Here is a 23,911-nt window from a genome sequence, read left to right on the forward strand (position 1 = left end):
ACTTTGACAGGGAGAATAGAAAATTAGCATATTATGTAAATGAAGAGAGATTGCAGAACTCTGAGGTACAAAGGGATCCGGGCTTCCCAGAACCTTGAGTCATGAAATCTTAATTGCAGGTGCAGCAAGTGGTGTGGAAAGCAAATGGAATGTTGTAAGGGGAATGAAGTACAAAAGTAGGTATGTTTTGCAGCAGTTGTATAAGTTCTCTCACAGCTGGTGAGACTACATCTGGAGTACTGTGTTCAGCTTCAGTCTCGGGCGTGGTTTCTTATGAAGAATGATTGAGTAAGGGCAGCACGGCGGCGCAGTGGGTTAGCCCTGTAGTCTCACGGCGCTGAGGTCCCAGGTTCGATCCCGGCTCTGGGTCACTGTCTGTGTGGAGTTTGCACATTCTCCCCGTGTTTGCGTGGGTTTCGCTCCCACAACCCAAAGATGTGCAGGCCAGGTGGATTGGCCACGCTAAATTACCCCTTAATTGGAAAAAAAAATGAATTGGATACACTAAAAATTTATTTTAAAAAAAAAAGAATGATTGAGTAGATTGGGCCTTTATCCATTGGAGTTTAGAAGAATGAGAGATGATCGTATTGAAACATATGATCCTGCGGGGAATTGACAGTGTGGATGCTGAGAGGATGTTTCCCCTTGCAGGAGATACTAGAACCAGGGGGCACAGTTTAAAAATAAGGAGTCTCCCATTTAAGGCAGAGATGAAAATAATTTTTTGCTGTCAGAGGATCGTGAGTCTTTGGAATTCTCTTCCCAGAGAGTGATGGAGGCAGTGTCATTGAATATTTTGAAGGCAGAGGTAGATAGATTCCTGACTAACAAGGGAATGAAAAGTTATCGGCTCGGCAGAATGTGGAGTTGAGGCCACAATCAGATCGCACATGATATTATTGAATGGCGTAGCAGGCTGGAGGGGCCGAATGGCCTACTTCTGCTCCTAATTTGTATGTTTGTACGTGAGGAGGATGCAAAGAGTTTGTGAAGGGATATGGGTAGGTGAAGTGAGTGGGCAAACGTTTGGCAGATGGAGTATGATATGAGAAAATGTGAGATTGTCCACTTTGGCAAGAAGAATAGAAAAGCAGAATATTATTTCAACAGACAGATTGCTGAGGTACAGAAGGACTTGGGTATCTGGGTACATGAATCACAAGAAGCCAACATGCAGGTACAGCAAGTAATTAGGAAGGCAAATGGTTGGCCTTCATTGCAAGGGGAATGGAATGTAAAAGTAGGGCGGTCTTGCTATGAATGGCTTCTTTCTGTACCATAAGTGATTCAGTGACACAAATTATGGAGGGCATTGGTGAGACCACACCTAATGCATTGTGCATAGTTTTGGTCACCTCACTTAGGAGGGACATACTTGCATTGGAGTCAATTTAGCGATGGTTCACCAGGCCGACGGAACTGGATGTGGTCCTGCAGTGATGGCTTTGGCTTCTGAGGGATGTCTGCAAAGGTTGAGCCTACATTCATTGGAGTTCAGAAGAATGAGTGGTGATCTTATTGAATCATATAAGCCGGGGAGGGGGTTTGACAATTTCGATGCCGAGAGGATGTTTCCCCTCATGCGGGAATCTAGAACTTGGAGCTGCAGTTTCAAGTGGTTCTCCCATCTAAGATGGAAAAGAGTAATTTCTTCTCTCAGAGGGCTGTTAATCTTCGGAATTCTCCTCAACATAGAGCAGTGGAGGTCGGGTCATTGTGTGTATTCAAATAGAGCTTTTTTTTAAATTCCAATTAAGCGGCAATTAAGTGGCCAATCCACCTACCCTACATATCTTTGGTTTGTGGGGGTGAGACCCACATGGACACAGGGAGAATGTGCAAACTCCACACGGACAGTGACCGGGGGCCGGGATCGAACCCAGGTTCTCGGCGCTGTAACGCGCGACCGTGCTGCCCTAGTCAAGATTGAGTTAAGGGATCTACAAGGGAGCCAAGAGTTATGAGAGACAGGCAGGAAAGTAGAATTAAGGCCGCAATCAGATCAGCCAAGATCTTATTGAAGGGCAGAGCTGTCTTGAGGGGCCGAATGACCTACTCCAGTTCCAATCTCATATAGTTTTATGTTCTTATATGATGTTTGCACACTTTAATCCACATTCATTTAGAATGCGACATGTTACCAATCATCCAACAACCATAGTTTCAGCCTGTTCTTAATTGTAGGGGTTCAAGTGAATCCCCAATTAATGTCCACCACATGCATTCAGCTAACATGCAATAACACTTTCTAATGGGAAAACTATTTCTTAGACCTTCTTTGGCAGCAGCGACTTAAGGCAGAAAGTAGCTGAAGCTCTCAGGTCTGGACTTTGAAAAGAATAAAACAGAGTATTTTTTGAAATGGTGAAAGGCGAGAAAAAATAAAGGTCCAAAGAGCCATCGCGGTTTCTGGTACAAAATTCTTACAATGCCATGATCAAGTCTGGAAAATAATCAGAAATATTCATGCAATGCTGACCTTGATATTGAGAGGAGTAGAATATCAGCATAGAAGTCATGTTTCAGCTGCACAAAGCTCTGTTCCGATCACAGCTGGAGTACTGTGAACAGTTCTGCCATTCTGTCTTAGAAAGTATTTACTGGTTTTGGAGGGAACGCAGCAAAGGTTTACCAGAATCATACCTGAACGACAAAGGTTACATCAGGAGGAGAGATTCCACAAATTAAGTTATATTCCCTGCAATTTAGAAGTTTATGGAATGATTTGAACAGAGCTTTCAAAATATTAAGAGGACCAGATAATATAAATAGTGAGAAACTGGATTGGATGCTATGCTGAGGGCAGGTTCCTCACACCGCAGTGCAAATGTTGGGGGTAATTAGTATGAAGCTGGATTTCCGTCTGTCTCCAGGACGAAGTCCTGCCTCATGGAGAGGCGGCCCAATCAGAGGCCAGCAGTTCTGCACATTGGCAGCGCCAGCAGGAGTAGTGGCCACTGCTCATACTGCAGATAGGTCAAGGGGGGGACATTCAGCGATGAACCTGGACATTCAGGAACGTCTTGGATCTTGCAGTGGGGATGGGGGAGTGGTGGGTGCATGTTGGACAGGGAGGGGGAGGGGCAAAACTGTGGGGAGGGGCCTCTGATTGATACTGGGGTCGCAGCAAGAGGCATGTCGCCCCCTTTAACTGGGCAGCAGCGGGTGGGGTTAAACCTGCTGGTCTCCACATCACGTGCCGTCCTCTCGTGCCATCCATTATGACTTGAGGCCTTTTATTGGGCATTAATCATCCACTTAAGGGCCACAATTGGGCCACGAATGGGCAATCCACCCAATGCCTCCTATCGCAATTGGGGTGGGACAGGGCGGTCCTGTGGCCCGCACACAGCCGATGGCACTGAACCCTAACTTACAGGCCCACCCACCAGCTTCCCTGCCTCAGGGTCACCCGTAAAAACCAGCCCACCATTTATGTTAGTTGGGAAGTTCAGGACTAGGCTCATTGTTTAAACATTCGTGTCAGATCCTTCAAGAGTCAGACCAACGAGCAAGAGCTGGACAACGCCACAGCGTCTGGTTTGCTTTAAGAGCCGCCATACTCAACATCTGCGAGGAGACACTCAGGCTCTTGAGCAGGAAACATAAAGACCGGTTCGACGAGAACGATCAGGAGATTCAGGATCTCCTTGACCGCAAACGCATGGCGTTCCTGAACTGGCAGCTCCACCAAATCTTGAGTGAGAGGAAACAAGCCTACAGGCATCTGAGTGCCGAGGTGTAACAAAGAACCCATGACCTAAAGAACAGATGGTGGGTGGAAAGAGTGCAGGAGACTCAGCAACTCCCCGACAACCAATGATGTACGCAGCTTCTTCAGCGCAATCAAAACCATCTATGGTCCGACTCCCTGAGGGACCCACCTCAAGGAGAGCCAAAAACGGAGAGGCGCTCATCAAAGACGGAGAGGCAGTCAATGCCCGCTGGAGAGAGAACCTTGAGGCCTCCTCAACCAAGACACAGACTTCATCGCAAGTGCCCCCGAAATCACCCACCATTATCTCAACGCAACCCCAGCTCGCTGCAAGGTTGAAAGGCCATCCAACAACTGAAGAACATCTAGGCCTCTGGCTCAGATGGAATTACGGCAGAAGTATTAAAATGTGGCGGAGAGCCACTCTTGACAAGAATCCACCATTTCATTACCCTTATCTGGAAGGGAAGAAAGCTCAGAGACAACTTAATTGTGACCATCTTCAGCAAAGAGACAGGTCTGATGCAGAAATTACAGAGGGATTTCGCTACTCTCCGCCACGGGAAAGGTCATCACGAGAATCATCCTCAACCGCCTCCTCCCAGTGGCTGTCGAGCTCCTCCCTGAGTCTCAATGCGGCTTCTGGCCCATCAAAAGGCTCAATGGACATGATCTTCAGCGTGCGACAAATCCAGGAAAAATGCAGGGAGCAGCATCAACCTCTGTACATGGCGGGTTGGCACGGTGATGCAGTGGTTAGCACGGCTGCCTCATGGCGCCGAGGACCTGGGTTCGATCCCGGCCCCGGGTCACTGTCTGTGTGGAGTTTGCACATTCTCCCTGTGTCTGCGTGGGTCTCACCCCCCAACCCAAAGAAGTGCAGGGTAGGTGAATTGCCCATGCTAATTTGCCCCTTAATTGGAAAAAAAAAGAATTGAGTACTTTAATTTTTTTTTAAATAAAAATATTTTCAGGACCCAGGGTGAGCTCCTGGGCAATGCGGATTATTTCCCAGTCCTTGGTAGCCTCCTCTTGGCACGAGCAGACATTGACGATAAAATCCAGCATCGACTCCGATGCTCCAATGCAGTTTTCAGACGCCTGAGGAACAGAGTGTTCGAAGATCAAGATCTCAATCCCATCACCAAGCTCATGGTCTACAGAGCAGCCATGGTCCCCGCCCTTCTGTGTACATCAGAAACACGAACAATGTACAGCAGACACCTCGAATCCCTGGAGAGGTATCACCAACGCTGTCTCGGCAAAATCCTGCAAATCCACTGGCAGGTTAGGTGGACCAACCTGAGCGCCCTCTCCCAGGCCAATATCCCCATACAAGGGCAGCACAGTGGTGCAGTGGTTAGCACTGCAGTCTCACGGCGCCGAGGTCCCAGGTTCGATCCCGGCTCTGTCTGGGTCACTGTCCATGTGGAGTTTGTACATTCTCCCCCTGTTAGCATGGATTTCGCCCAACGATGTGCAGGGTAGGTGGATTGAACATGCTAAATTGCCCCTTAATTGGAAAAAAAATTAATTCGGTACTCTAAATTTATAAAAAGAAAACAATATGCCCAGTATCGAGGAACTGGTCATGCTCGATCAGCTGTGATGGGCAGGCACATTGTCCGCATGCCCACCACAGGACACCCGAAACAAGTGCTCTACTCCGAGCTCCGCCATGGCAGCCAATCGCGAGGAGGGCAGAGGAAACGCTACACGGCCACTCTGAAAGCCTCCATAAATAAATGCAATATCCCCAACGACACATGGGAATCGCTTGCCTTCGATCGCACCAACTGGAGAAGGAGCATCCGCGAAGGAGCCAATCACCACGGGCGTCACAGGGTGGAGCATGGGGAGGCCAAGCGTAAAGAGCGGAAGGAGAGCGCAGAATCCAGAGCGTCGCACCCACCCACCTCATTAAACACCACCTGCCAAACCTGTGGCAGGGTCTGTGGATCCAGGATCGGACTATTCAGTCAGCGCAGAATCACCTCCCCGGAGTGGAAGCCAGTCATCCTCGACACTCAGAGAGAATCAAAAAGATATTCAGTGTTCATCAGGAATAACCACAGTTTTGGCGGTTTCTTGGTCTCAGGTGTTTAAGTGTCCAGATCCTAGCAGTTATAGCAAAACATAAGCTTCCGCAGTCACCTGTTCAGCTGAACAATTAACAGGTTAATGCTTACAAAAAGGAAAATCATGACAATCCAATTGTCTGCTTAATTAACGGTGCATGGTGTGTATTCATTGCAGACCAAACATAATAATCCTACTCGGAATATTACACATATTACACAAGCTTCATTAAGACATAAATGGGAGACAGTTGGACTCTGCAGATGCATTTAGGTATTCCTGTGAAAATGCAATTGAGCCAGGGGCCCGGGTTCAATTCTGATCTTGGCTGGCTGTGAGGAGTTGGCACGTTCTCCCCGTGTCTGTGTAGGTTTCCTCCAGTGCTCCAGATAGCTCCCACAGTGCGAAGATGTGCAGGTTAGATGGATTGGCTGTGCTAAATTGCCCCTTAGTTTCCAAAGGTTAGGTGGAGTTACGGGGATAGGGCGAGGGATTGGGCCGAGGTAGGGTGATCTTTCGGCGGGGCGGTGTAGCGTCGATGGGCCGAATGGCCCCTTTCTGCATTGAAGGAATTTTATGAAATCTATAATCAGTGGCAGTGTGGAGGCTCTAGGTATAGGAGGAGCTGAGTGTTGGCATTTGAAGTACCGTGAAACTTTACCTGTCTAACCTTTCATGGGAAAGTAAGCAGTTCCTCGTGTAGGAACTTTGGAGACAATGCTGGCCTGATTTAGTCTCTCAAAAGCAGTAATCAGCAAAGTTATTATTTTCCTGTAATATGGGTGGGGTCTTTCTCAAAGTTAAACCACCTATGGATCTAGTGACTGTCATTATTTGTTTTGCCATTTCTTGGAACACATACAAAAAAGTATCATTGATGAGAGAGATTAGAGTTGGACCAACCCACAAAAAAATCTTGTGAAGGATGCAACTGAAAGCTGCGACTGCAAGCGAAAAGCCACATGTGCAATTTCAACGTAATCATTGCCAATCAGTAGAAATCTGAAAAAGAATCATTTCCTTCAGTGGAACTTGAATTTGTTTGCCCATTTTGTGCCAGAGTTTAAGATCTTCTGGCATTTGAACAATATCTTAGAATCGTAGAATCCCTACAGTGCAGAAGGAGGCATTCAGCCCATCGAGTCTGCGCCGACCCTCTGAAAGTTAGTTAGATTTAGTGCACGCAATTATTTTGTTTTTCCCAATTAAGGGGCAAGTTAGCGTGGCCAATCCACCAACCCTGCACATCTTTGGGTTGTGGGGGTGAAACCCAAGCAGACACGGGGAGACTGTGCAAACTCCACACGGACAGTGGCCCAGGGCCAGGATTCGAACCCGGGTCCTCAGCAGCGCAGTCCCAGTGCTACCACTGCACCGCATGCCGCCCTAGGAGCACCCTACCTAGGCCCACCTCCGCCACCTTATCCCAATAACCAGGTAACCCCACCTAACCTGCACATGCTCGAACACTAGAGGGCAATTTAGCATGGCCAATCCACCTAACCGGCACATTGTTGGACTGTGGGAGGAAACCGGAGCACCCGGAGGAAACCTACACGGACACAGGGAGAATGTGTAAACTCCACACAGACAGTGACCCAAGGTTGGAATTGAACCCGGGTCCCTGGTGCTGTGAGGCAGCAGTGCTAACCACTGGGCCACCGTCAGTCATACCGTACGTCTGGTCAGCTACCACCTTAACAGCTACCAGCAGTGCCGAGTTCAAACCAGTGTCATCCATAAGTGAGTTGGAGCTAAAAAGTAGAATCCTCGTGCCGCTTGCAAGAACAGACACAATCTCCGAATTGCTTCAATTTAAAAATAATTGTGAGCCATGCGATACCATTTTAAAAGGAATGCTTCAGGATTACGTCCCATGATGGCATGAAAATAATTTATTTCCACTTTACTTCATCACTATGGCAAATATTTTTTAATTGATTATTGAATTGGATCCATAAGTACACAACACAGATTGAGTCGGAGAATGTTTTCGGCACAGAAAGCGGCCACTCAGCCCATCATGTCTCTGCGGGCTGGAAAACGAGCCTAATCCCACTTTTCCAGCATTTGGTCCATAGCCCTGCAGTTTTCAGCAGTTAGCGTGCATAATCCAGACATTTTCTAAATGAGTGGAAGGTCTCTGCCTCCACTACCCTTTCAGTCAGTGAGGTTCAGACCCTCACAGTCCTCGGGGTGAAAAAGATTTAATTACGGCAACACGGTGGCGCAGTGGGTTAGCCCTGCTGCCTCACAGCGCTGAGGTCCCAGGTTCGATCCCGGCTCTGGATCACTGTCCGTGTGCAGTTTGCACATTCTCCCCGTGTCTGCGTGGGTCTCGCCCCCACAACCCAAAAATGTGCAAGGTAAGTGGATTGGCCGTGCTAAATTGCCCCTTAATTGGAAAAAATGAATTGGGTGCTCTAAATTTATTTTTTGAAAAAGAAAAAGATTTAAATGTTTTCCCTTTAACTTTTCGATCACTCGCTTTAAATATATGCCCCCTAGTGACTGATGTCGCTGCTAAAGTAAATAGGCCCATCCCATCCACACCATCTAGGTCCCTCTCAATATACTTCATCTCAATCAAATCTGCCTCCCGCCTCCTCTGTTCCAAGGGGAATAATGCCGGCCTCTCCAATCTTTCCCCAGAGCTGCAATTTTCCAGACCTGGCAACATCCTCGTAAATCCTCTCTGCACCCTCTCTGATGCAATGACACCCTTTCCGTAACGAGGTAACCAGAGCTACAGACAGTACTCACGTTGTGGCCTAACTAATGTTTTATATAGTTCCAGCGTAACCTCTCTGCTCTTATACATTCCATCTGCCTTCTTAACCACCTTATCAACCTGTCCTGATACCTTCAGGGATCTGTGGACATTCACTCCAATGTGTCTCACTTCCTCTACACCTCTCAGTATCCTCCCAATATATTGTGTAAGCCTTCCCCTTGTTTCGCCCCCCCTAAATGCATTGCCACACACTTCCCTGGGTTGAATTCCATTTGCCAACCTGACCAGTCCAAGATGTGAACACCCTTTGTTATTTTTGTTTTGTCAAATTTCCCTGCTCCTGCCTTAATACCCTAACTCTTGGGCTATCATTGAATGGGAAACTGGGTGAGAAAGTCTTCCCACACCTCATTCATGTGTATATTCTTCCTCAGTGAATTGGCAGGTTGTCCAACTGTGGAAGGCATCACACTCAAACCCATTCCTATCACAAACAGTCGTCTGAACATACGCTTCCTGGGACAGGGTAACGATGAGGCGAAGAAACCTTGGATAATTTTTTGTTCCTCCCTAATCACTCAAGCCAATTGGAGCACCCTTCTTCTTTGATCGAGATTAATTTGGTCAGCACAGGCCCTTGAGAACGGAATGTGAACTCTGGGACTGTACTGTTCCAATGCTCTCCTGGTTTGTGTCCCATCTTCCAACTTCCTTGAGACTAAGCTTATCCAAAACTATGGTACCCATATCCAAGCCCTCATTAAGTTGCATTCACCCATCAGCCCTGTGCTCGCTAACACACAATGGCTCCACATCCAGCGACTGCTCAATTTTCAAATTCTCCTCTTTGTGCTAATTCACTCCAGGGGCTGTGTGACTTCCTCCAGGTCGATGACTATCTGAGACCTCTGCATTCCACCAAGAACGGACTCTTCTGTGTATTCCTGAAGTTGATCGTTTCAACTTTGGCAGCCGCATCCTCTGCTGTCCAAGCCTTAAGTTCGGGAATGTCCATTCCACCTCTCTGCCTCTCTCTCCTCCAAAGGAGCTCCGTAAAACCTGACTCTTTGACGAAGCTGCTAGCCATCTCGCCTAATATTACTTTTGACCGTTCAAGAGGGAATTGGGTTATTGTTTGAAAAGAACGAATGTGCAGAGCTAAGGGAGAAGGGTGAGGAGTGGCATCGGGTGAAATGCTCCTGCAGAGAGTTAGCAGAGGTACGAGGGGCCAAATGGCCTCCTCCTGTGCTGTAACCATTCTGTGATATATGTGTCAGTGTTGAGACTTTGCCTGGCGAAGCACCTATCAAGTGCCTGGGGATGTTTTTACTGGGTTAAATTGTTGGGGTACAACTCGAGATAACACTGGACTGCATCTTTACCCACATTGCTGTCAGGGAGTTTTGGTGGGCCCTTTTCGCAAGAGTTCACCAGCACCCGAGCATTGTCTGGAATGCTGACTCTTTGCTTGGGAAAGGCAGCATTTTTCAGTAGCCTCCTCATTGACTATTCTCTCTGCCACCTGAATGGGCAGAGGGAACAGACTGGTGTTGCTGTTTAAGTTGTTGCTTTAGGGTGGACGTGACAGAAGCAGATCAGCTGATCATTGCCCACCCCATCAAATCTCCCCTCCTATTGGTATCCCATTTGCTATCCCCTGGTAGAGGAAGGTAATCAGCGGAATTCACCGTTGGTGGAATCCTCCGGTCCACTGGCAGCACACCCACGCCTGCGGGATTCCCGATGGTGTGAGGTGGCCCCAATGGGAAACCTCATTGGCTGGCTGCGGGAACAGAGAATCTCGCTGCCAGCAGGGGGCGCGTCGTGCCGGCAAACATGGCTGGCGGACTGAAGAATCCCGCCCAATATCTATCAATACATAAATTAAAGTCTTAATTTCTTTCTTCTGCCTTTAAACGTCCCCGAGCCAAAGGAGGGAAAAAGTTCAGTCTCTTACTTATTGTCATCACATGGGCCCTGCTGGAGCATGTGCAAGTGTGGATATTGGGATAGAATGAACTGAGCTTAGCTGTAATTTCTGTCGCTCTTGTTTGAAATAGTTTCCTCTTGTGGGAGAATCTGGGACTTGGGGCCACTGTTTAAAAATAAGGGTTGTCCATTTAGGACAGAGGGAAGGAGAAATGTCTTCTCTCCGAGGGTTGTGGGTCTTTGGAAATCCTTTCCTCAAAAGGCAGCGAAAGCAGAGTCGTTGCATATTTTTAAGGCAGGGGTAGTTGCCTTGTGATAAGCAAGGGAATGAAAGGTAAACGGGGGTAGGCGGGAATGTGGAGTTGAGGTTACAATCAGATCAGCTGTGATCTCTTTGAATGGTGGGGCAGGTTTGAAAGGACCAGCGGCCTACTTCTGCTTCTAATGTTTGAATGTTCGTAGTTCACCAATGCTCATTGGGTTGAGCATCGAACATTACAGTGGTGAGTGCAGAGGCCTACACACCCATCCCTGCCTAATCTAGATTTCCTACTCCACCGCAGTATTCTAGGCTGCTGGCTCACCCTTTTGCTCCCTTGTTTATTGCATGTACATGACAAGCAGTGACCAGTAAGCCCCCCCCCCCCCCCCCCCCCCCACTCCCCCCAACCCAAATTCCTTGCTTTCGGCCTCTCCTGCTGCTGACTCCAGGGATTTCCCCAGGAGAGGGGTGGCATTAGCCCCTCAGGTAGCAGTGGCAGGCCTCCTGGTGCTGCTGTTGGAATGGCATGGGCCAGCGATCTTGTGCCTCATCTTTTCTGGCCTCACAAACTCATGCTTAATTTCAGACTTGTTTGGGGTGCAGTAAAATCCACTGCTCACATCCTTGGGGTGGGGGGGGGGCTTCATCGGAACTAACATTGGAACTTGTGTTTTCCAGTTCTAGAGCAGTCCCACTGTCGCACCACCACCCGTCACTTCTTGGCAGCAGAGATCCAACAGGAATCTTGTCTTGCAAAGGCAATGACCCCCCAAACCAAGAGGACAGGATGCAAGGCCCAATAGTGACCTTCAAAAGGGACTGGCTAGGTACTAGAGAAGGAGAAAGAGTGTGAGAATGGGACTAATTTGTATCAAGGGCTGGCACAGGCAGGATGGGCTGGATGGCCTTCATCTGTAAGATTGCAAGTCACGGGCAGCACGGTGCAGTGGTCAGCAGTGGGACTACGGCGCTGAGAACCCGGGTTCGAATCCCGGCTCTGGGTCACTGGCCGTGTGAAGTTTGCACATTCTCCCCGTGCCTGAGTGGGTTTCACCGCCGCAACCCAAGAGATGTGCTGGTTAGGTGGATTGGACACGCAAAATTACCCCTTAATTGGGAAAAAAAAATAATTGGGTACTCTAAATTTATTTAAAAACTAAGATTGCAAGTCACTGGTAGAACAAAGGAAATCCGGAGCAATGACATACCACTGGCAATGACTCTCAAATATTAGCCTGGTGTGAGTCACCATCTTGTTCTTTCAATACTTGATGTAGATTTAATTCACACAAAAGAACTGATGGACCGCCGAGATCCAAAATGTTGATGAGTCAAGTGAGAAACAGGAATCGTTTTATTGTATGAATTTTGCAATGTTGCACAGAGGTGCTGACAGGTGAAGGCTGTTTTCACAAGACCTCCTCCTACGCAGCCAAAGCAATGAAACAGCGGTGGAATTCGTCCTAACACGCAAGAGAGAGTGGCGAGGGAAAATAAGCCACAGAGTGGGGCAGCGGCCCTGTGTGTGTCAGTAAGAATTTTATAAATCAGGTTTTTGTATTCAAAATATGACATTGAGTTAATATTTAAAACGAACCAATACAAGAAAAACTATTTTCGCCATACTTCCCGTCACCCGAACGGCTAAACAGCCCGAACAGGCTGCATAGAAAAGAGAATTTGCTCGGTAAAATGATTGCATTCCAGTTAAGGGTGTACATTCCTGAGAGCTCTCGAGGTACTGAGAGTGAATGCTGCTACATGTAAGGATCAATCTTGGTTGGCTAACAGCTGGCTATGGGAGAGTTAGGCTCACGTGACCGTCGAATGTTATCTGAACCCCCTCGGCGGAGCTTCACTCTTTGTGAAGTTCTTTACGATTTTGCTAGACCGATTGCTGAGATCAAGGGCTGGATACTCCGATTTTGAGGCTAGGTCCGGAGGAAGTGACTAGTTCCACGATGAAAAACGCGGCGATGCCCCTGCGCCGACCCTCCGACCGGTGAGGGGCTCGCAGCCGCGCCGCGTAAAAACACACGGCCGTTACGAAATAAACGGTCGGAGAATTGTCGGGTCTGTGGCCGCGCATGCACATGGCAACGGCCTGCAGCGGTCGCGCCATACAACATGGCTTCTGCCGCGCGCGGGCCCGACCTGCCCACCCCCTTGCTACCCCTGGACCGCCCCCCACCAGTCCCTGTTTGTCCTCCAGTGGTTGACCGCAGGTCTTCTAGCAGAAAGCAGCAGATATTTGCCATCACCCCCTTGCCTTCTCTAAATTCAGAGACACGCAGGTATGTTCTCCTTGACTATATTGAGAAGTTAGGGGCTTCTGAGAAGGTGTCTCTTCCTTGTTGCTTTTTTACCAGCCCTCTTTGCTCTTTTGTTCTCCTTTCCCTGGACTAGGTCTGCAAGTACCCCTGTGAAAGGAAAGGTCTGTCTCCTGGAGTGTTAGAATTTCTCTTTCGGCCCAGAACCTATAACAGGACAGGTTACCCACAAGGAAATGCACGAAAAGGTGCCATTAAACATTAACTGAGAGTGGCTGAAGATCCCTTCAAACTGCATTTGAAATGGCTGCCTGAGACTGTCTGCCATGTTTTGTGGGCTGGACTACAGAATGGTGTTAAAGGGTCAGTAAAGTTGAGAGGTGGTGTCAACATGTTAATAATGTCATGGAATCCCAGTATGCTCACATAACTCAATCCGTTGCTCCCTCAGAAAATGTCACGCCGAAACAATGTTAACTGTCTAGGACCAAACCCCAAACCATTTTCTGACCACTGTGGTCAGTCACAAATGAGACACGAAGAAGACAAAGATCACCCTCACCCTCCCAGACCATTTTTTAGATTGTTTTGGTGTGACCAGACCCTATTATGCTACAGCCAAGGTAGCTCAGCATGTTCAAGGCAAATAAATTGCCTTAATTGGGCGGGAAAAAATGAATTGGGTAATTTTTTAAAAAAACTCATTCCACTGTGCTGGATTGACCTGTACGATCTATTTATTTGTTATGGTTTATTAGAGGGACATTCATGGTGATGTATTACATATGTAAATACACTAGGGCCACGATTTCACAGGATAGAAACAGAGTCTAATTTCAGGTGCGTTTAGCAGGGTGTTTCTTAGCGCCTACAGCGGCAAGAAAGACCCCGCTGTTTAATGGCACTTTGCTGTTTTTGTGGCCTCGGGAACGCCCCGTTGAAGCCGCACTTACACAATATCCTGCACTGATGAGCTCAGCTCGCCAGTGCAGGCAGAGTATTCATGGATCTGGCAGCCATTTTTAAGTGCCTCCCCGACCTTTCAACTCCCCTCAGCCATCCCACCGTAGCCTCCGGAACCCCCATCACTGCCTCCAACTTACCGAGGTTCTCGAGATCCCTTTCACCCCACCTCTTAACGGCAAACCGCCCCGGGGCCCGATCCCTGGCATGAGCAACCTGGCACCGAGGCATCTTGGCACTGCCAGCCTCGTGGTGCCAGGGCGTCAGCAGGAGCGCGAGGGTGCCACCCTGCCCAGATCCCCATCACCCAAGGCTCTCAAATGGCCTGGGAGACACCCGCAGGTGCCGTCATGCCTAGTCCACAGTTGTGGAAACCAGTATTAAATGGCGCTATGGCGAGGTCTCCCAGGCGAGGCCATTTGTTCCTGGGTCCAGGAGAGCATGATATATTTAAATGAGTCTTATGGCTCACTGAAATATGTTTATCTGGATTTCGCCCAGCGAGGGAGAAATCCAGATCTCGCGAGATGTTTCGAGCGTTGCGACTCACGCGAGAGGCCTCTCGCGAGATTAAAGAGCATCATCGTGTCACCAAGTCGGGCACGATGAGGGAATTAAATCGCGGCCTAGATTTCCATTGCAGGCTATAGGACAGAATGTAGAAATAAATAATAGCTTAAAATCAGAAGTGGGGGTAAACGAACCCGGGCCGGATTCTCTTTTCCCAGCGACAGCGCCCCCCTGCCCGTGGGTTCACCGGCAGCATGGGGCGGCTTCAATAGGGAATGCCATTGAGAGAATCCCGCCACTAGCGAATGGCAAGCTGCTGAGAAGCACACGGCTGGGTGAACCGAAGAGCCCGCCCCTGATTCGCATTAATTGATTAATAATAATAATCTTTTGTACTCTTATTGACCAAAATAAAGACTTGGGAGTAAATGTTCTGGTCCTGGCCACTGCAGTAATTGTCGTGGGCCCGAATTTGACGGATTATTGAAAGGTCCATTGACTTTGGGCGGGAACTCCGGCTCTCGGGGTGGGCCGGACTGGAAACTCCAGCAGGTGGAAACATGATTACAGCAGGAGTCTGCTCAGAGTAAGATTCGCCATCATTACACAATTAATATTGCAATGCTAAAAGATGAATTCATTTCTCCACATGACGATACATTGAATAAGTCAGGGGCTGGCTTCCCCGATTTTGAGGCTATGCCCCCACGCCGGCATGGGAACGGTGGCGTTTTACTACAGAACAAATGGCGGAAAATGGCCACCGATCCTCTGTTTGGCTGAGGGGACAGCAGCCAGCAGCGTAGAGCACCCGGCTCTAGCTGCCGATTCGGCCCGGAGAATTGCCGGGTCCGTAGACGCGCATGCGCAGGCTGGCGGCCTGCAGCGGCAGCGTCGGGTACCATGGCTCCGACTGCTCACGGAGCTGGCCTGCGAAATAGTGCCCCCTCTTTGGCCAGCTCGCGCGCCCCGGACCCCCCCCCCCCCCACAGTGTCCCCAGCCCCTGCCCGCTGATCGGCTCTCCCCCGACTGTGGCGGCACTGGACTGAGTCCGCAGCCGCCACGCCGAGTTCCCGGCAAAAATAGCATGAGAGACCCACGCCGTCGGGAACCCGGCCGGGCGGGGACGGAGCATCGAGGGGGGCGAGCCTCAGGCAATGTCCGGAGGCCGCCGATACGCCGCTTTGGAGGGGGCAGAGTATCACGAAAGCAGCGCCGCCCCCGATTTGGTCGTAAACGGTGATTCTCTAGCCGATCGGCGAACGCGATTTCGCCGACCAGAGAATCCACCTGAATCTAGTGATAGGAAACTGAATAGAATTGATAACTGTTTTTGTTCTATCAGGTTATGACATATTGTTAAATGGCTTTAACGCACTAATTTAAAGTTATTAATCTAACCTTTCTTAAGAAGCTATAAAATATTGTACAACCTCTGTCCTACATTCCATTCCTACATCAGTTAATATTACAACTTTGAATCATTGATACAGCGTGCTTATCCTAAACTCTCCTGCTGGCTCTCAAAAATGATATAATTGAACATTTGGGAACTTTTCTGTCATCATTTAATAGAACACTTCCCCTGGAAATTACAACAAATTGCAGGCAAAAAGTCTTCAAGATTAGACTGAGCTTTACCCGTAAAGATGCCTTGTAGCCAAATGTATTAACTATTTAGCTGTTGTTTATAATTTAAGTTGAATGTTAAGTAAAATTAAGTGCCGTAATGTAATATCATAATCCCAGTTGACAAACTGTGAATGAAGTATGTATTGGAGTCCCACACAGTGATATAATTGATTGCCTGTAACAGCTTACAGCATAGGCTGCATATTATCGTACCAATCAGTCATATCCTACAAAGATCACTCATCCTTATTGTAATCATTTAGTGTCCCTACAGAGAATTTGAACCATCAGAAAGTCATTAGATACAGTAAAAATGAAAATTGCTGCAACGCAGCAGTAAGTGCTATTAGCCAATATTCAAAAGTTCATTTAAAATGTTATAACACCATTTTTTTTTTGCATGATATATTTGTTTAGTCGTGACATTGCTTGTGAAGTCGAACTGCTGACACCTCCCTACCAGTGACTCCGACACAGGACCCATATTATTTGATGAGGAGTGAAGAAAAATAACGTTTGCGATTATTACCTAAAGCTCGCAGATAACGGAGCGAGCTTTAATGAATCCCACCAGAATGCAAGAAGGCCAGGGAACAGTATTGTGGCATGACACTATCATCCTACGCAATTAGTTCTGCATCTTCTATCAAGGAATTGCACACAGATATGTGCAAACTGCGCAGTCTACAGCAGGAGTGAAGCTGACCTTAAAGCACGATGTGTATTATGTTCTAATAAATAGAAGATGGGTCAAATAATTTTAGCACCTGGGTCTGATATTGCTCATATAAAAAAAAATCTCAAACCTGCTCAATTGGAAAATAAAAGTGGGCGAGAGTGAACAAACTTGGATTTATGGAGGCAGATTACATCTGTGACAAAGACAGCAATTCATATTTTTTCAAATAAATTTTGAGTACCCAATTATGTTTTTTCCAATTAAGGGGCAATTTAGCGTGGCCAATCCACCTCCCCTGCACATCTTTTGGGTTGTGGGGGTGAGACCCACGCAGACACGAGGAGAATGTGCAAATTCCACACGGACAGTGTCCCGGGGCCGGGATCGAACCCGGGCCCTCAGTGACGGGAGGCAGAAGTGCTAACCACTCCGCCACCGTGCTGCCCTGCAGTTCATATTTTTGTAGTGGAATTAAATATTTTATGTATTGTATATTTTAAAAGATAAAATGACTGCTACAAACACTAGAAGTTTCCATGATTTGATTTTGCTACGCAATTAAATGACATATCGTCATAAGTATCGAGAAAGGGACACTTGGTTAATGAGACACAACATAGCTAATGTGTCCACAATACACAGAATCTGTGCTTAGTGAAGATGCCTTTTATTCCTCTTGTGGTTTGCTGTCAGACTGGGGTTTGTGCCGGAGTCCCAGATTAACAGATTTCACTCTTCTATCCCAATGTTGGCGCTTTCATATCTTTCGCGAACTGGGCTCATTCATCCTGAAGGTATTTTAACAAAAGGCGTAACATTTATACAGGGCAATTTCGAATGTGAATCATCGCCACAGAACGAGGTGACGACAATCTTTAACGCACAATATGGTAGTGTGAGCAATGTCGAGAGATCACAGGAAGTGAAGCAGCATGGAAGGCAGAAACACACCCCATGTGTAACACGTTGAGTGCCAGTATAGAAACAGGACCTTCCAAACGGAAGGCCGTGATGGAACAGTTTGTATGTGTGCTTGGGTTGTGAATGTGGCCCATGAATGTGTGGGAAAACATTAATTCACTAAATTGATTTGGCTTGCGACATCATGCTTTGCAGATGTGCGCTGATAGCGCGATGTGCCTCGCTCACACTTGCTGGCAACACTGAACAGCACGGCGTCCTTGTAAAATTCAATTCAGCAAACAAATGATGTCAAACAGCAAGGTTTTCCTGTTCCGCTGCGCTTTTTCTGGTTGTAGGATCATACAGGGCAGAGGGAGGCCATTCAGTCTGTTGGTCTGTGCTGGCTCTTTGAGAGAGTTATCAAATCATTCCCACACCCCTGCTCATTTCTCATCACCCTTTTTCCCTTTTGAAAGTCAGCATTGAATCTGCCTCAACAGGGGCGGCACGGTGGCGCAGTGGTTAGCACTGCTGCCTGATGACGCCAAGGACCCGGGTTCGATCCCGGCTCTGGGTCACTGTCTGTGTAGAGTTTGCACATTCTCCCCGTGTCTGCGTGGGTCTCATCCTCATAACCCAAAGAAGGGTAGGGTAGGTGGATTGGCCACACTAAATTGCCCCGTAATTGGAAACAAAATAATTGGGTACTTTAAATTTATTTTTAAAAAGAATCTGCCTCCACCAGCCTTTCAGGCAGTGCTTTCCAGATTATAAAAACTTGCTTAAAACAATAATCCTCAACTATTCTGCCGATTGACTGTCCTCTGGTTACTTAACACCCGTCAATGGAAACAGCTTTTGCTTACCCTGTCAACACACTTTACGAATTTGAACACTTCTATTTTTTTTTAGTGTACCCAATTCATTTTTTTTCCAATTACGGGGAAATTAAGCATGGCCAATTCACCTACCTTGCACATCTTTGGGTTGTGGATGCAAAACCCACGCAAACACGCAGCATAATCAAAGACCCCTCCCACCCAGCTCACTCACTCTTCCAACTTCTTCCATCGGGCAGGAGATACAGAAGTCTGAGAACACGCACGAACAGATTCAAAAACAGCTTCTTCCCCGCTGTTACCAGACTCCTAAATGACCCTCTTATGGACTGACCTCATTAACACTACACCCCTGTATGCTTCATCCGATGCCAGTGCTTATGTAGTTACTTTGTATACCTTGTGTTGCCCTATTATGTATTTTCTTTTCTTCCCTTTTCTTCCCATATACTTAATGATCTGTTGAGCTGCTCGCAGAAAAATATTTTTCACTGTACCTCGGTACACGTGACAATAAACAAATCCAATCCAATTCAATCCAATGTGCAAACTCCACACGGACAGTGACCCAGAGCCGGGATCGAACCTGGGACCTCGGCGCTGTGAGGCAACAGTGATTTTCTTTGTTGCTTTTTTTTTAAATTTAGAGTACCCAATTATTTTTTCCAATTAAGGGGCAATTTAGCGTGGCCAATCTACCTATACTGCACATCTTTTGGGTTGTGGGGGTGAAACCCACGCAGACACGGGAAGAATGTGCAAACTCCACACGGACAGTGACCCAGGGCCAGGATTCGAACCCAGGTCCTCAGTGCCGTAGGCAGCAATGCTAACCACTGTGCCACTGTGCTGCCCCTTGAGGCAACAGTGATAACCCACTGCGCCACCGTGCTGCCCGTTGAATACTTCTATTAACTATTCCCTTAACCTTGCAGTCGGGGGCAGCACTGTGGCGCAGTGGTTCGATCCCAGCCCCGGGTCACTGTCCGTGTGGAGTTTGCACATTCTCCCCGTGTCTGCGTGGGTCTCACCCCCACAACCCAAAAATGTGCAGTCTAGGTGGATTGGCCACGCTAAATTGCCCCTTAATTGGAAAAATAAAATTGGGTACTCTCCTACGGTAACTCATCGAGCCCATACAAAACACGCAATTGTGTGATTGTGGAAACCTGAAACATAAAGAGAAGATGCTGCAAACCTTCAGCAGGCCTGGCACCCGCAAGTGGAGAGAGAAGCAGAATGAAGGTTTCAGGTCTTAGACCTTTCGTCCGTTGGCTTGGTGACATTGGGCAGCCAAATGAGGGGAAAAAAAGCAAATAAGGAATGAAATAGCTGTTTGATAAAAAGCAATGACTGTGACAGCTTCTAGAACATCCAGTCAATGTGGCAAGGTAAAACGGAATGCTGACTTGTCAATTCGACACTGATCTGCAAGGTGTCGGAGCATATTATAATTAATACTCATTTTTCAATTGTGTATTGTTTTCACATTCCATAATGAAGTGTAATGGTAGCGGGGATGAGGGACGTCAGTTCTGTGGAGATATTGGAGTAGCTGGGATTATTGTCCCCAGGGCAGGAAAGGGTAAATGGAGATTTGATAGAGGTGTTCAAAATGACGAGGTGTTTCAACCGAGTGGATGTTGAGAAATTAGTTTCCAGCATCAGGAATATTGCTAACAAGAGGGATACGGATTTAAGGTGACACGCACAGCAGAGATCAGGAGAGGTGGCAGACTGTTACGGTCTGGAATGCACTGCCTTAAAGGCTCGTTCATGAGTAACTTTCAAAAGCCAATTGGACATCTATTTGAAAAGGAAAACTTTGAAGGACTAAGGAGCGATGGGGTGGAGATAATTGAATCGCTCTTTGAAACGTCAGCACCGGTTCAATGGCTCAAAGGTCCTCGTTTGGTGCTGTACAAATCTATCACATTTACTGTATACAAAACAAAGGAGTAAAAAAAACCTACTCTGGTCGAATGGAAGGTGAAGGTATTTGGTGGGACTTTTCAGGTTCAATCCTGAAGAATGGTGATGTGGTTCATGCACTGGAGGGTCGGGGGGTTACCTGTGAAACTATACGAGCGAATAATTTTAATCTTCACCACATTGACAGCTTTGGTGAAAACCAAAGAAAAGGTTGTTACATACGAATATACAAACTAGGAGCAGGAGAAGGCCGTTCGGCCCCTTCAGTCTGCTCCGCCATTTAATAAGATCACAGCTTATTAACAGTAATCTCAAATATGCACCCGCCTACCCCCCGATAACCTATCACCCCCTTGCTTACTAAGGGTCTATCAACTTCTGCTTCCGCCATCTTTGCAGAAAAAGCGTTCCAAAGACTCACCACCCTCTGAGGGAATTTTCTTTCCTCATTTCATTTGAAATGGGCGACCCTTTATTTTTAATCAGTGACCCCTAGTTCCAGATTCTCCTACAAGAGGAAACATCCTCTCCACATCCGCCCTGTCAAGTCCCCTCAGGATCTTATATGTTTCAATCAAGCCTCTTCTTACGCCTCTAAACTCCAGCGGATACAAGCCTAGCCTGTCCAAACCTTTCCTCATAAAACAGCCCGCCCATTCCAGGTTGTGAGGTTACTTCAGGTATAGTTATCAGTGAATATTTCATTATCTGGGATTAAATTATGGTTTTTAGATTTTTATAATTAGTGACGTGTTAAAACAGAGAACAATCCATTCCTCAGTACTCAAAGGCTATTCACTCTGTAGCCTGGTCCCTCCTATTCTCTGTGAGTGACGTCCCTCAGCACTGGTACACTCCAAGACCTCTGTGGTCATCCAGTTCTGGATTTTAATCACTCCATCACGGATGGTCATGCGTTCAGCTGGAGGAGGTAAACTCTGGAATTCGCTCCTTAAACCTCTTCCCTCTCGATCTCTCTCTCTCCTTTATGATGCTCATTAAAAGCAACCTCAGTGAACAAGCTTTTGGCCATCTTTCCAATTGCCTTAAATAAAGACAGGAAAATGCTTGTGACACCCATCGAGTCTGGCAGTGCTGCAGAGAGAAACTGAGTTAGTATTCTAGGTCAAGGACCTTTTATCAGAACTGGAAGAAGTTAGAGATTTAACAATTTACCAGCAAGTACAAAGGCAGGCAAAGGGAAGTGAGACAGGCAAAGGAGGCACATAGAGTACAGTTGTTTAGTGAACAGAAAGAGTCCATTCAGTCCATCGAGTCCGTGTTTTCTCCCCGGGGAGCAATCCAATCATTCCCACTCGGCAACTCGGTTCCCATAACCCAGCAAACTTATTTCCTTCAAATGCCCATCCAATTTCCTTTTGGAATCATTGTCTGTCTCCTCATCCACCACCCCCATGGTCAGTGACTGCTTCCTCACATTCCCACTACACCTCATGCCCCAAAATCTTCAATCTGCATTCGCCAACCCTTGTACCATCAGCTAATGGGAAGAGCTTTTCCTTATCCATCTTATCTGAGCCTGTCATAATCACCGCGATCAGATTTCCCCTCAATCCGTTTTTTTGGTCCGGGGAGAACAACTCCAACTTCTTCAACATAACCTTGTATTTAAAAATCCTTTGCCTGGGAATATTGTGGTAAGTCTCCTCTGCACCCTCTCAATAACCCGCACATCTTTTCCTGAACTGTGGTGACTAGAACTGGAGACTCCAGTTGGGGTCTGACCTTATTAAGGTTCAGCATAACCTCCCTGACTTTGTAAATACCGCTAATTATGAAGCTATTTCAATGGGAAGACTGATCATAAAGGGAAGGGCTATGATAGAATGAGGCACAGGAGTGATTAAATAACCGAAAGGCGTGTGTTAGCCCTGCTGCCTCACGGCGCCGAGGTCCCAGGTTCGATCCCGGCTCTGGGTCACTGTCCATGTGGAGTTTGCACATTCTCCCCATGTTTGTGTGGGTTTCGCCCTCACAGCCCAAAGATGTGCAGGGTAGGTGGATTGGTCACGCTAAATTGCCCCTTAATTGGAAAAAAATGAATTGGTTACTCTAAATTTATTAAAAGGATAACGAAAAGGCTGGTGACACACAAAGCATTTTGGGATATTTTACTATGTAAAATGCACTCATCGGTACAAGTTATTGTTAATGTTTGATTCTACAATATTACAACGTGGGTGGCACGGTGGTGCAGTGGTTAGCACTGCTGCTTACAGCACTGAGGACCTGGGTTCGAATCCCGGCCCTGGGTCATTGTCCGTGTGGAGTTTGCACATTCTCCCTGTGTCTGTGTGGGTTTCACCTCCACAATGCAAAGATGTGCAGGGTAGGTAGATTGGCCACGCTAAATTGCCCCTTAATTGGAAAACAATAATTGGGTAAGACCATAAGACATAGGAGCAGAATTAGGCCACTCAGCCCATCCAGTCTGCTCTGCCATTCAAGAATGCCTGAAATTTTTCTCATCCCCATTCTCCTGCCTTCTCCCCAGGACCCCTGATCCCCTTAATAAGTCCATAAGATATAAGAGCAGAATTAAGACATAGGAGCAGAATTACTAGAGGGTATCTAAATTTATTTTTTTTAAACTCCTTCAGAAAAAAAAAACAATATTACAACAAGCCCCTCATTTTCTGGAAGTCCTCCCACTTGTGACTTGATCTGTGTGGTTACTGACCACTTGTTGAATATTTTCCATATTCCAGTCGCAGGGAGCGAAGGTCTGCAGCAAGGATGACAACTTGCCCTCGTTTTATCAGATTAGGGCGGATGTTGGGAGCTCGTCCGCTCGCGGAGAAGCAGTGCTCAATCTTCATACCTGTGGCGATGTGAGCCTAGTGCCGTCATTCACAAGGGAATGAGTGAGTGGTTTTCCTGTGCGTGGAAGGTATCAGCAGTTATGAAATTGAAGTGAGTTGACATGGATAGTGATATCAGTGGCAATAGTCTTCATAAGGATCACTTGATCCATGTGTGGAGCATAAACAAATGGTACAGACCGGATGGGCCAAATGTGCTCTGTCTGTGCTGTCAATACCATGCATATTGCTGAAAAGAGAGACAGGTTGCTGAAGCTTTGCATCTTGCACGCATCAGGACAAATGCAAGAATACCAAATTTCAAACTATCACAACAATTTATACCAGAGGAGAAAAGGTTTCTGATTGGTTGGAAAGTCAACTCTGATTGGTCAAGGCGCTGCCATGTAAATAGACACAGGGAACTATAAGTTCCTGGGCAATTTAAAAAAAAGGCACAAGGCCTTTTGTACGCACGGACAGACGAGGAGAGGTCAAAAACAGGAGAGTTTCAGGAACTGGCTTGTTTGTGAGGCGCCAAGAGTCAAATAGCCTGCTGGCAGAATATGTTAATAAATAGCTTCGGGGCGGCACAAGGCGCTCCATTGAAGGGTGATTCGTGCAATGCGTTCATGGAA

The sequence above is a fragment of the Scyliorhinus torazame genome, chromosome 11 (genome assembly GCF_047496885.1).
Source record: "Scyliorhinus torazame isolate Kashiwa2021f chromosome 11, sScyTor2.1, whole genome shotgun sequence".
NCBI classification, from domain to species: domain Eukaryota; kingdom Metazoa; phylum Chordata; class Chondrichthyes; order Carcharhiniformes; family Scyliorhinidae; genus Scyliorhinus; species Scyliorhinus torazame.